The sequence below is a fragment of the Agelaius tricolor genome, unplaced genomic scaffold (assembly GCF_023055355.1).
Source record: "Agelaius tricolor isolate 1412-34295 unplaced genomic scaffold, bAgeTri1.0.p SCAF_14, whole genome shotgun sequence".
Lineage (NCBI taxonomy): Eukaryota > Metazoa > Chordata > Aves > Passeriformes > Icteridae > Agelaius > Agelaius tricolor.
Genome location: NW_027269274.1, coordinates 4,978,524 through 4,992,157, shown reverse-complemented (window position 1 = coordinate 4,992,157; position 13,634 = coordinate 4,978,524). Strand labels below are relative to the sequence as shown.

The window sequence follows — 13,634 nt, the reverse complement described above, 5'->3', positions numbered from 1 at the left end:
CTAAACCTGTTCTCTTTCATTTTAAAGCCATTCCCCCTCTCCCTGTCACTACAAGTCCTTGTAAATTATAGGGAACAGAGTCCTACAGACTAATTTAAGCAGGGCACCTTCACCCCTCTACTTGTGTCATAGAACCATACTTCCATTAAAGAACCCAACCACACCTGTTTAATAGCTTAAACATAACAAGTTGCATTTAGGAGTCCAAGCTAAGTTAATTTTGCCAGGAAATTGTAATACGGATACATTACATTAAATTCTGAAACGTGGCATTTCTCTTCCTGTCTCCAGCATTATTAGCATCTTACAGTGGCTTGAATTAAAAAAGAAACATTTATTTTATCACCCTGATACCAGCCTGCTGCATTATAATATTTTTGAAACAGGGAAATATCACAGCTTGGCATCATAAATTCAACACTGCAACAAGATAAATCCTTCCCATTAATGTAAACCACTGTACTTCCCAATATATCTGCATCTGCAACACACTTGTGTTTGCTGACTATCATAAACACACATAACTCTCAGTGAATAATGGAAGCAGCAGGAAAATCCGAGGGAAACTGCTCTCCAGACTGAAGCAGCCACAGCCTGGTCCTACAAACAGATTCACTCATGCAGGGATGGTCCTGCTTGTGCTCAACAGCATAAAATGCCATCGTCCTCACCACTGGAATCCACACATTACAGCAAAGGACATCAAGGCACTGCCACTCCTTAATTACACATGCACAGAATGGATGCTGGAAGCTTTATTAACTTACATTATATATAAATCCCAGAGATGCACAGAGGAGAGGTTGGGTACCCTATCAATTAAGAATTTCTGGATTTCTCACTGAATATTTAAGGTGACAACGAATTGACACAGGAAAAAAAAAAAACGGAAAAGAAGCTCACTTAATTTTGTTGAAAAGAAAAATCACTTAGTGCTTCCTACAACAACTCAATTTCCACCTTTTCCCCTTTACACTGAGATCAACACTGAAACTTGCTCCAAATGGGAATTTGGCACGCAGTTTAGGAAATGCAAACACATGAATTAATAACGTGAATTATGCAAATACGAACCTGAAATTTGCAATTTGTTTTAAAAAGCTGAAAGAACTCCTCTTAATTGGTTTATCCATGTCTAGGCATTACTCAAATGATTTTGGTTTAGCAGTTAGCAGCCTCTTGCAAGCTCAGAAAAAAAAGTCTACAAATGCTTTAAGAGCTAAAGCACTGAGTTCTGCTCTCTCCTCTATAAGGAGGAGGTTTGCTGCTCCCAGAGCCAGAAAGTCCAAGCTGATTCCACATTCTCCAGCTCAAAGGGATGTAGCACATGACTAAGTCATGCTTGGCAAGAAGCTGGAGAACAAAAAAGGGGCAAGAGCTCTGCTCTGAGGGTTGGGGAGTAAATTCTTTAACCGCCTTTTACCATCCTGTAACACCAAGGGTGGGATTGCTGCCCCTTAATGTATTTATCCTTGTTATACCTCACAGCACATGTAGCACAACTGCTGTGGAAGGAGGGAGAAAACTTGTACTCTTGTACTGGTGCTGTGCAGAGGGAAATATCCTTCTAGGAGAAAGACCTGACCCCAGCAGAGTTTTTATTCACAGATGTTCCCTGTAAAGTGTAACTGAAATTGAAACACCACAGAAAGGGGAATAAAAACAACGGGTCACCTTTGGAGTCACGGAGATACCCGGTGCTACTTTCCCTCATTTGAGCTTTACTCTGCCACTGTTGTACCAAGTCTGAGAAAATCAGCCTTTCAGCTCACAGCCTTTCCAAAATAACTGCTGGAAAATATAAAATAGAGCAAAACGGGTGAAATCCGCAGCCCTTTGTTCCTCCTCACAAGCCTCTTCAGAATAGCAAAGAGGCTTCGGAGCCAGAGCCTGACAGAATCCTGTCCTTGCAAGCACTCAGGATGCTCTGGCACTGCAAAGCAGCTCAGCCCCAGCTGCCTGACCCCAGGTGAGAGTGAGCTGTGATCTCCTGATCTGCAGGGCTGGCACCGGCTTCAAAGCAGCCGCCTGCGTGATGGTTATCACATTTTCAAAGGGGAAAAGAGATGCTGAAGGAGTTCTACTAGACCTTGAGAAAAGGAGTCCCAGGGCCATAAACTCTGAGAGAGAGACAAGGAAAATCCAATACTTCGGATGAAAAGTATTTGTATAGGAGAGATCTTTATTCTGAGTGTGCTTCCAAAATCCAGGACAAAACATTATGCTCAAGATTTTCCTCCAGAGACTGGAATGGGGCTTAGGACTCAAAGGTATCTTGCTGCTCCATATTCATATTGATTAAAGGAATAAAAGATTGGTCTTAAAGAGTTATAAAATATTGGTAGTCCAAAGAAAACAATTTTTTGTACTCACAAATTCAAGTTTAGTTCTAGATTTAGAGCTCATTTTTTTCCATGGCCAGCCGAGGTAGGTGGAATTACGAAACCACAATAATTTCAAAATATCATAAGAAACTTGATTTTTCACAAGGCTGAGAATTAATTCCTTTCCATCAAGTATTTTACTATTTACTTCTCCATGTACAATTTTTTCCTAACACTGGAGGAGTACCAGCCAAATTCTGCCCTTTTCACTCTCAGCCCAGTCCTTAATTGGGAAGCTTTGCTGGAGAGAGGACAGCAGGTGCTGGCCTTCAATTAATAAAAGATTGGCATGGGGAGATCAGGGGCTGCTCCCAAGTACCACCAACCAGTTACCAATTCAGATCCAATCCAGAGCAATCACATCTGGAAGGCAGCACAGCTAACACCTGCACCTGAGCTGGGAGACCAGCAGAACTGGTGGATTCTCAGCAATTTATATAAAACTCAGGGAAGTCCAGGTGAATTTTTTTATGCAATCTAAATAATGTTCCCCAATCACCAGAGCTGGAGCAGCCTTCTAAACATGCTTCTAAACAGCTGAAGAAAAGGGCCATGAGAAAAGTGGCATGAACCCAGACAATCTCTGCACCCTGGAAAGGCTCTTCAGTGTTGGACTAAAGTCTATCACCAAGACTCTTGTTTCTTTTTGCCTGTGTTTTTCTTCAATAATTGGGAGATTTTAGCCATCAGAGTACGTCAAACCTGTACCTCCTCCAAGCACTGAAGTCACTCAGACAAATATATCAAACATCAATATGAAACTAGAATGGAGAAAAAAAATAAATCTGCTACAGCATCATCTAAACATAAGACACTAAGTAATAGCATTTTAAAAAAATCTATTTCACACAGATGAAAATCATTACAGTTCTCTAGAGACCCTCTCTCTCTCTGCAGCTCCCCATGTCATTTCCTAGCTGGTAAAAATGTGCCACAGGATATCAAAAGACGGTTACGTTCTTCTAATTTTAATATTCCTCTAATCCAATAATGGCTTGTTTACTGCTTTCTAATTTAAAGGTAATTCATTAGATGGATCCTGTCACGTCTTATTGGCAATGAAGGCGTAAGGATCTTGCACAGAGCTCTGAGGCATGTCAGTCATATTGCTGATATTCTGTGTGGGTCCCTCAATGCAAAGGGCTATTGATGCAATGGCACTGATAAGGGACTCTGTGTGGTACCTGCATACAAAACACAACCAAAAATATTAAAAGACTTCAGGGGTGAAGTCTGGACCCAAAAATTTATGTTTTAGCATTGAGAATTCTAGCAAACAGAAATAAAAGTGATTTGAGTGCAAATATTTGTGATAGTCACAAAAGGGTCTTGCACAGGCTGTGGGGAAGCACCTGCCTGACCTGCAGGGGAATTGGATGAGTCTGCAGCAAATGATGAAGGTTAAGGAAACATTAGACAGAAGAGTCAGCCTGAACTCCAAAATGAACATTTCAGGAGCCAGACCATGCCAGGCAACATCTGTTGTGATTCTCCAAAAGCTACCCCGAGTTTTTGAGCAACCCTAAGGCAAAGGGACAGGAGCTGAGGCCGAGGGCTTCAGACCTGCTGGACCTAGGATGCACCAAGGTGAGGGTGAGAGCACGGCAGGAGCCATTGGCACAGCAGGGCAAGGCTCTTTCCTGCCTCACCAGCCACGGCAGCGTCCCCGGGGCTGCACAGAGCCCCTCCTCACCCCTCGGGCTCTGTGCCCACCTCCCCTCCGAGCAATCAGGCAGAGGAAAGCAATTCACTCCAGGTAACAGCACTGTGTGCTCCAACACGCTGCCCGGGCAGCTCTCCTGCCACAAGGGCTGGGAACTCTTTGGCTGTTTGCACTCTGCCAGCAACCAGCCCAGCCACACCAGCTCCCCCTGGGCCAGGGCACTGATATGCCCATTTTCAATAATCTCATCCCAAGAAGTGAAACCTCTAGCCAACCAGACTAACCACACACTTAATGAATTGTTGACTGTCTCAGAGCAGGACACAAGGCTGAGAAAACGCAGTGACACCGTGCCAGGAAACCTCACCGTTTGCACAGACTGGCGTTATTCCCCAGGAGCACGGCAGGATCACCAGTTTGGACGCCAGTTCGGGTCAGTACGTGTCCAAACCCATCCCCTCATTGGCTGTCGGTGATGTCATGCCCGTGCATTAATCCCCGGTGACTGCAGGTTTAACATCACACGTATCACCCCATCTCTGCTAACGACAATGACCACGCGCCTTGGAGGAAATTACTCGAGCAGAGAACAAAGCAACTTGTTGAAACAGGCAAAGTCGCATCTCTTAAGTGATTATTTCCAGCTTTTCTCTTGTCAGAGTGAAGTTGCTGGGGTCAGGAGATGGCACGTGCCTCGCTGAAAGGAGTGAGTATTGTTAGAGCTCTGTTTTAGAGAAAGTAAATCCTCCCACTCAAAAAGGTGGAAGTGCCAGTGGTGGGAAACCAACTGCTCTGGGAAATGAAAGTATCTCAGGAGCCATAAAAGATGTAGCTGAAATTATAAACACTTTTTAAAAGAAAAAAAAAAAAAAAAGGAAAAAAAAGGGACATTTACAGAGCAGTCTTGACCCTTTGCTAGCGGCACCCTGGAGTAACGGGGGCAGTAAATGAATTTGGCGCACACACCCCAGTGCAGAGACAGACTGAACTCCAGGACCGATACCTGGAGTGCTCCGGACTGCCACTCTCGCAGCCGCTCTCCCGGAGCCTGCCCAGCCCCAGGGCTCGCTCCGCCAGCACCGCCGGTACCGCTGGCCCGGGGGGACCCGGCGTGGAGATCCCTCTGCCCCCGGCCGGGCGGCCCCCGGGCCCTCTCGGGGAGCAGATAAACCCCGTTAGCCCCACACTGCCCTCCGAAACACAAGTGACCGGGCAGCTGGAGCGATGCTTCTCTCCCGGCCGCCTCCCCCGGGTGCGCATCACGCACCCCCCGCCCGGGACGCGCAGCGCCCGGCCCCGACAGCCGGGGGAACCCGGCTCCAGCCCGGCCCGGCACCTCCCGGAGGGCAGCCCCAGCCCCAGCTCGGTGTTCCCGGCACCGAGCGCCAGCCCGAGCAGCCGGAGGGAGCCCCGGCCGCAGCCCAGCCCGCACCCCGCGGTGCCCCAGCCCCGCTCACCTGGCGGCCGCCTCGCCCGGGAGCGGCTGCGGAGGCAGGAGCAGCGTGCGGGGAAGGGGAAATCACCCCCGGGGGAGCGGGGACAGCACCCGGCGCTCAGGCTGCCAGGAGGATGCTCCGCACAGACTCCCGCACGTAGCGGCGCAGCGCCCAAAGTGGCTTTGGAACTCCCCTCCCACTCCTCCTCCTCCTCAGAGCCTGGGGAGGAAGCACGATGTTAGGGCTTCGGCGTCTCTCCCAGCTCGGCGGAGCATCCTCCCTTGGCTCTCCGCGGTCCCTGACCCCACCGGGAGCGCAGAGCCCGAGCTGCTCGGGCGAGCTGCCCTCTCCTCCCTCCCTCCTTCCCTCCCTCCGCACCGGGCAGAACGATCGCGCTGCCTTCCGGAGACACAGCCCTCGCTCAGCCCGGGTTTTAATCGCCTGACGGAGTCCTGACCTTATTTCAGCATCCGAGCGGTCGCTGCTCAGCCGAGGGAAGGTGCGGGAGATGTTTCCGGGCTCGCAGCCGGGCCGGAGTTCGCAGCATCTTTCGGAAACAGCTGCAACTTGAGAAGGGAGCGGGGGCTGAGGCCGTAACCTCCCCGCTCCTCTTATTGCATGTCCACGGTCCTGCGGGTTATCAATAAATCATCATCTTCACAAATTTGGTTTAAATGTTGAAAATGAAAGCCGGTGTTTCCCTGGCTACAAAGTCGGGGTCACTTTGCCTCTCCAGCAGCCACCGGCAAACGGAGTCTCCTCCTTGCTCTGCACAACCTTTATCCCCCCACTTCACACCCTCAGATTCTCCCCTGGCTCTGCTGCTCACCTAAACAGTGACGTCCAAATAAACGCTTCGGGGGCTGTCAGCATTTAAATATGTGTAGAATGGAGTCTCATTTCTGTGAGAGAGGGCAGTGTCTCACCGTAGGTAAGCACCGGGCTCAGTGCAACAGTAGGTTGATCTCGGCTCTGTTACCTAAGCCCTGGTGTGATACAAATCGTCATCGTCCTGGACAAACATTCCTATAATTGGAAGAATCACTGAAAAAATGCCTTGTGGAGCAGAGCAAGCTACTTTTATCACGGGAAAACCCTCGTCGGCTACTGTTGTGGAATGGCAAATTGCCTTTCCAGTTGTCTTTGTGCAAGTTCTCTAGTCCACATGTGAAAAGCAGTTAAAATCCCAGCAGCTTCCACACCACCGTTCACAGAAAATTAATAATCCAGCAGCAGACTCTCACATCCTGGAAAATTCACTTAGCCTGAAAGAAAGAGTCCAAATCCCCAGCCCTAGCTCTCCCTCATCTCATGTTAGCACAATTCAGCTGTGCTCTTTTAATCAGCAGGACTTGCAATACAGTCAAGATAGGAGGGAACAAGCCCACAGCATGAGACCACATCTCTCCATCTCAATCCTTACCTGAGGAGCTTCTTTACCTGTCACCTTCTTGCCTACTGTTCCTGACACTTAACACCCCTCCAGACCTCTAGTGAGCCTAGAAAAGGGGAGAGAGAAAAGGCAGAAGCAGGAAGGAGCTCCAAGGTTGCATAAAGAAATGTGAGATGTAGATGTGGGTAAAAGGGAGGGAACTGGATGTACCGATGGGAAATGGAAAGATTTAGAGGACAGGAGACACAAATTAGCAGGAGGAAAGGTCTCATCTTGCTGTCTGGGGTACAGTTTGTTGAAAGTAGGCTGGCCAGGACATCAGACAGGGATTATGTAGGGTCAACAACCCCCTGAGATGTGGATGGAGCAGTTTACCAGCTGTGGGTGCTTTATTGGGCTGCTGAGCCACAGCAGACAGCAGCTCATAGCTCTCCCTGGCCTGGTGCTGTCCTGTGCTCTTAATTCCATCCCATCTCTTACCCTCAGTTTTCCCATCCAGGCAGCAGAGACAGCCCCATTTCTAGCACTGGACTGCTGTCAAAACGAATTAAGAGGTCCAAAGAGTACTTTGAAATGCAGATATTATGCTCACTAGTTCTAATGTCTCCAAAGCGGCCCCCAGATATCTCTAAATCCCCAACATATCCCTGATCAATTCCTGTTTTGCATAGCAGGAGGGCAGAGGGACAGAGGCTTTAGTCCATCCCTTTCATGTTGTGTTCTGAGGGTCCCCCTGACCTTGCCTCAGCTCAGGTTCCAGTTTTTGCCTGATCCCACCCAAAGCCACATTTTGCTGGTGACACAGAACAAGCTCCATACATGCACAGCCTCCACATCTGATTATTAATTACTACCCAATTAGTAATAAATTACTACCCCCCAGACAGCTATTTCCTCTGGCATGTCAATGCCTGGGCTCCAGCTCCCATCCCCTTCCCCACCCTGGAGTTACACCCAAAATTTTGGCACCCCCTGTGCCCTGCAGGGCCCTCCCACAAAGCTTGGGCTCCGTGGGGCTGGACTGAATCTCCCCCTGTGTTTTCCTTGCCTTTGCAGGTGCACAGGGAAGGAGCAGGACACAGGAGCTTCTGGTGCCCAGGCCTGTGATCAAATTATCTCTCCCTCTGTCACACATCCTAATCATCACAGCTGGCGGCCATGCCAACAATATTAACGCTGCTGAGTAGCTTTCAGTTTTGCAATTAGCAAGGTTTTCTGCTTCCCTCAAATAAAAAAATAGGCTGGTGCTTCTTAGCACTGCATAAATTATCCAGAGACATTCAGGGCCCACGTTCCTGCCTCGTTGAGATGAACCGACATTAGAAGTGCTGGAGATATTTTAAGTCTTCTGAAGATTAAAATGGTTACAAAGCTTATTATTTCTAAACATGTTTATCCTGCCTCTCTTTTTTGTTTGCAAAATTAGGCAAAGCACAGTTTAAACAAACAACTATTGTACTATTAAACATTGATTAAAGAAAAGGGTTCCATTTAAATTATTAAGTGGAAAGATAAAAAGCATCCCTTCTCTTTTGTACGCTACTTTATTCAGAAGTCAAACTTCTGTAGTCTCACTGAATGCTAATGAGCAGCATAATAATGCACAAGGGCAAGAGGGGGCTGAGTAATTAAAAACAGAGGCCAGAAATCAAAGGGCTTGAAATACACTTAAGAAAATAATTCAATTATACATTAGAAACCTGGGATAATCAAGACACATCCCACAGTTTCATTCATCATTATGCCCCAATTTTATATCTCTACTGCTTTGCTGTACACAGGAAGCAGCAATTGGGACTTTCATGTGTGATGCCTCAGCTGGAGAGACAAAGGCAATGTGCACTCAGGTCCCTTCCTCATCTCTGCTCCTTGAAAATGGCTTCACTTGAGTGAGTAGATTCTCACTTATCTGATTTAGGGAAATATTTTTCGTCACACGATAATTCTGTGTTGGTTCTATATCCCTTTCTCTGTAGCTTTGCAACTAATTAACACAAATCTCTGCACCCACCATTTTATCTGTCCTACAAATCCATCTCCCAGCACTCTCCTTGGCTCCTTCACCTCTTCCCATGGCTTCAGGCTTGCCTGGTCATCCACAAAAACCTCTGCCAAGCAAAGCAGTGGGTGGGTTTGTCCAGCAAACCATTTATTTAGCTGGGGTGGCATCAGGAGACTCTGAGGTTTTCACACAACACAAGCGGGGTCAAAAAGTCCAGATGTAGCTTTGCAATGTCACTTTTATGGGCCAAGGAGTTCCAGCACAGCTCCTGGTCTCCAGGAGAGCAAAGCAGACTGTAACATTTATAAGGAATTCCAGTGCCATGTAATAGAACAAGGAAAAATGAGACAGTTTAGTCTTGTTCAGTGACTTTGGAGGATTTAAGTGATTTTGCCTTGTGTAATGTAATAAGCAATTATCAAACTTAGACTCATTGCACTGACTCCAGCTTAAAGGAGGGAACTGTAAGTGATGCATTGTCAGGCACCATGGAAAAAAACCAGAAAAAGTGAAAACTAGAGTTTCTATCTGAGCACTGTGTTCACAAGCTTTGCAGATGCACAAATTGTTACCTCCTTTTGGTACATAATTAAGGCAATGACAGGAAAAAAAACCTTGGAAACAACCCAGAAAAGAAAAAAAAATCAGGAATTTTAGCAAAACCAAGAGTGAATTGCATATCATCTTCCTGAGAAATCAGAGTCTGTCTCATTAGAATTTTCAAAGGTTTAAGCATAGAGACAATGAGCTGTCTCTAATGAGCAATGGAGGCAAACCAGACACTGCTGTGCCCCACAAGACCAGAGGAGCCCAGAGTCCAGCACAGGTCACAGCTTTGAACAGTGAGAAAGGGAAACAAGAACCTCAGGTCGAGTTTTCCAAAACTAGGAGTCTAAAAATGAAAGTTCTGACTCAGCAGATGGGGACTGTTTAGTGTAGTTCCAACTATTACTGAGCTTTGCTGCATCTTCCATTCAGGAAAAAATAAAAGGCTGCATGAGAAGGGCCAATTTCAACCAGTGTGTGACAGCAGCTGATGTGGTTGTCTCAAGATTTCCCCATCCTCATCAGCCTCATTTCCTCTATCAGAAATAAAGCTCTTTTTGAGATTATTCAGCTTCTCCAACAAAAAAGATGCACACTCACTTGTTAAATAGGAGATCATTAAGACAAACAAACCAGCTCATAATGTCAGTGCAGCAGTTCTGCCAAAGGTGGAGAGGAAAATGTTAAGACAGACATTAGATTTCAACCTACAGGGAGTTAGAGAGCAAAATATGCATTTTCCCTCATTTTTCTAATGAGGAATTAATTTTTAGAAGAGAAGACACAGTCCAACACGTTGTTAGATTTTGCAGAGGGAGGGACTGGAAGTGGGGAGCTGCAGCCAAGGGCAGGGCCTGAGCCACAGAGGAGCCCGAGTGCTCAAGATTCCTTCCTCAAGTTTGTGGTTGAAATTCTCTAACAGATATCTTAGTGACATCCTTTTCCCAGAAACAGTCTGGGGCAGTAATTCTGACAGGACAAGTCAGCTGTAATGAATCTCTTTCCTCAGCACAGATGGGGCCTCGCTTTACTCACATGCATCGCTCCTTCCACTCCCTAAGACTACGTGGAGACAAGAGAAAGCAGCTCTGGCCTCTTATCTTACCTGCCTGAAACAATATAGTGGCAATCAATAAATGAACTACATTTTCTTTAAATATGCAATTACATGGAATAGATTATAGAAGTGACAACACCCAGAACAACTCCACAAACACAGAGCTGGGCTCTGATTTCTATCAATACCAGATGAAAGTCGTGTAGTTGCTCATTTACAGCTCAAAGCTGCATTATTTTCCCTAACTCAGGCTCCATTGGTAGTCAGCTGAACACTCTAAAGCAGAAATACCAACTCATCTTGATACTCCTTCCACAGTAAATAATGATTTACAAAGGAGGGGGGGGAATCTCCCTTCCCCTCCCTCTTTCAATTCATTAAGCTCAACTGTGATAACCAGTGAGGCATACAGGAAAGGGTTAGGTCTCTCTGCCTCTGAATATTTAATTCAGGACTAAATGTAATGCACAGCATCTTTGCACCCTTGGGAGTTCAGCAGCCAATATGCCAATGAATATTTCCTGACAATAGTGATTTTTTCTGCACTTTGGAGGCATGAGTGACATTTGCTCACCACATATGTTACATTGGATGCTGAGGTCTACACTTGTGAGAAATTAATCAGAATCCATCTGTTTCCTTCTCATCCTGGACAATTTCATTACAACTTAACCAAAGATTATAGGATTCCCATGTCTGTGTCCCCAGCCCCCAGCCCAGTCTTGGTGTTTCTATACCAAATGATTAAAGCTGCTTAGTTTAAGTAAGGTCAGAATCAATCTTCCTTCCTGTAGGGAAAGGCATAATGCTCGTGGGCAGGGTCCAAAATCTGCTCTAAATTACATGTAGGTAAATCCAGAATATCCCTACAGAACCAAAGGGTGTTCAGATTTATCATGGAGCAGGTTGTGGACCTTGATCTACCAATACAAATTTCTGGTGGCTGATTTTGGTGGATATCAGGCTCAAAATGGCACAAAGTCAGTCACTGCAGGTTCTCTGTTACATTTTCATTTACCTGTCCAGGTGGTGAAGGGGGAGGGCTCAGCCTTTCTGTGGGGCTTAGAAATACCATGGAACTGTTGGGAAAAGAAAGTGCTTAAAGGGCTTAAAATACTGACTGTACTTAGATGACTTAGAAAATTCTTAAAATACTGCCTGTACTTAGGTGGTTTAGAAAATTCTTGAAGTATTCCCTGTACTTAGGTGGCTGAGAAAATTATTTTGTATTTACTGGTATCTCTTTAATTCATTGGAGTAGCAAGGGAGAGTTGGACAGAAAGGTTGCTTGGACCCTGATTTGTAATGCTGGCTTTTGCACAGTGATGGATGAAGAGCTTAAAAGTGGGGGATTCTAGGAGTTCTTTGGACAAGACACAAATGGCTTAACAAGCCCAGAAGCAGAAACATCCATGAGATTCTGGTACCAAATTACTCCATGACAGTTCCAAACATGAGGCTTCCTGAATGACAGAGAAGCCAAAGCTGAGAACCAAAAAGAGAGGTTTCCATGAGAGAAACTGGGCAGAGAGACACAGAGTGAGGGGCCTGGGAAAGCCCAGTAAGGAGGAAAGGGAGCTCCAGTGCTAAGGAGCTGAGAGGCAGCTGTAGCACCTGGGCTCTGCAGTGCAGGGAGGCCAAATTTGATGCAGAGGGGCCAGGCTGAAGGATGCTGGCTGCACACAGCCATGGCAGGTCCCAAAACCTTTTTGCCACTTACCTGTGACTGTGGCAGACAGAGCTCAGGCAAAGGAACTCATCCAGCAGTGGGAGGTGGAAGCTGAAGGTGGGTGAGATGTGCAAAGCAAAACACCTGAGGGGGAGGCAGGAGAAGCTCCCTGAGCTGCTGCCTCCCCCAGTGCTCCCAGCCATCATTCCAGCTGACTTGCAGATACCTGAGAGTTATTTTTGAAATGAAGGTGTGCTCAGATCAGACTGTCACAGCCTGTCTGTGCAATCAGGAGTTACTTGATCAGGTGGGTTTTTGCTGTAACATAATCACAGCATAGCAGGGCTGGAAACGGGACCTCCATCCCAGCTCCAGGGCTGGAGACTTCCTTGCCAATGAGATATTGACACATTGGGAGATAGCTGTAAAAGCAAAGGAAGATCTTGCATAAATTAACTTATGCTATTTATAGACATGGAGAGCAGCCTATCCATGGGACCATCTGCTAATCTATGTCCCATGGCAATTAAAGTCAACATTTCACTATATCTTCTCCATCAAGGGCTGAGATTATGCACTGAACTCCTTTTTTTAGTATAACACTAACCTTGCATCTGTGCTGTTTAGTGTCTCTTTCCTACTTTCCATGGCACTTTCCATGTCCATTCTCTGAGTGCCTGCTGCAAGAAAGAAAATCTCAGAAGGATGATTTTTATTTATTTATAAAGAAGGGGAATGGGTTCCTCATGTTTCTCAAGAACCCCTCTGTTTTGATAACAAGAAAACAGACATTATGTACTAAATTAATGGATTTATATATTTGATACAAAGAGATCTTCACACAATCAAATTTTATCAATGCTTCTTGTTACAAACACCACATAGATTTTCAGAAGTAACTTATGATTTTGGACATTATGTTTTTAATGTTCCTACCCAAGATGCTCCCAAAAATTACTAAAAACCTGAGAGCAGACCTCTTTTCTTCAAACCATCTCATTTTCTTCAAGGAAAGCTGGAAGCCTGAAAAGGATGGCATCCAAACACTCTGCTTTAGAAACTATGAAAAGACAAAATCCAACTGCAGTTACTGAACCACTTGTCCAGATTAGAGATACAGAGAATTTTCTAAACCAACTTGAAAGCTTGAGTCCTCCTGCCTCATTCTATTTTTTTATACACAACACATTTTTATTACTCCATGCAATTTTAATAATTTATACTGGCACCATCACTTTAGCAATTGCCTTCACTACATTTAGCAATAGGAGTTTCTATAACAGCAAGGAAGACAATACATAAGATTTGATTAGCAGGAGGGTTTGCAGAAAGGCAACCTTACAGCAGGACTGAAGGGCTCCTGCTCAGGCCAAAGATATTATTTTACAGAAATAATTACAGAAATGCATGTTTCATGGACACTAATACATTTGGTTAATTAAAATAATAATAATAAAGGCTTTTTTAGCTGGTGAATTGATCAA

At 45.7% G+C, this 13,634-nt stretch overlaps 1 protein-coding gene across 2 annotated transcripts in view; it reads right to left on the bottom strand.

Annotated features, from left to right (window-relative positions):
* The window catches only part of TAFA4 (TAFA chemokine like family member 4), a 76,546-nt gene extending 70,145 nt beyond the window's left edge, over positions 1-6,401 (bottom strand). The window contains exon 1 of one of the 2 annotated variants that reach the window (XM_071439376.1): positions 5,941-6,401. The gene's annotated coding sequence lies outside the window, so the exon portion shown is untranslated. Of the gene's footprint in view, positions 1-5,504; positions 5,780-5,940 lie in introns of those variants that run through there. The other variant, XM_071439377.1, reaches the window with a different exon arrangement.
* Between the last annotated feature and the right edge of the window lie 7,233 nt (positions 6,402-13,634).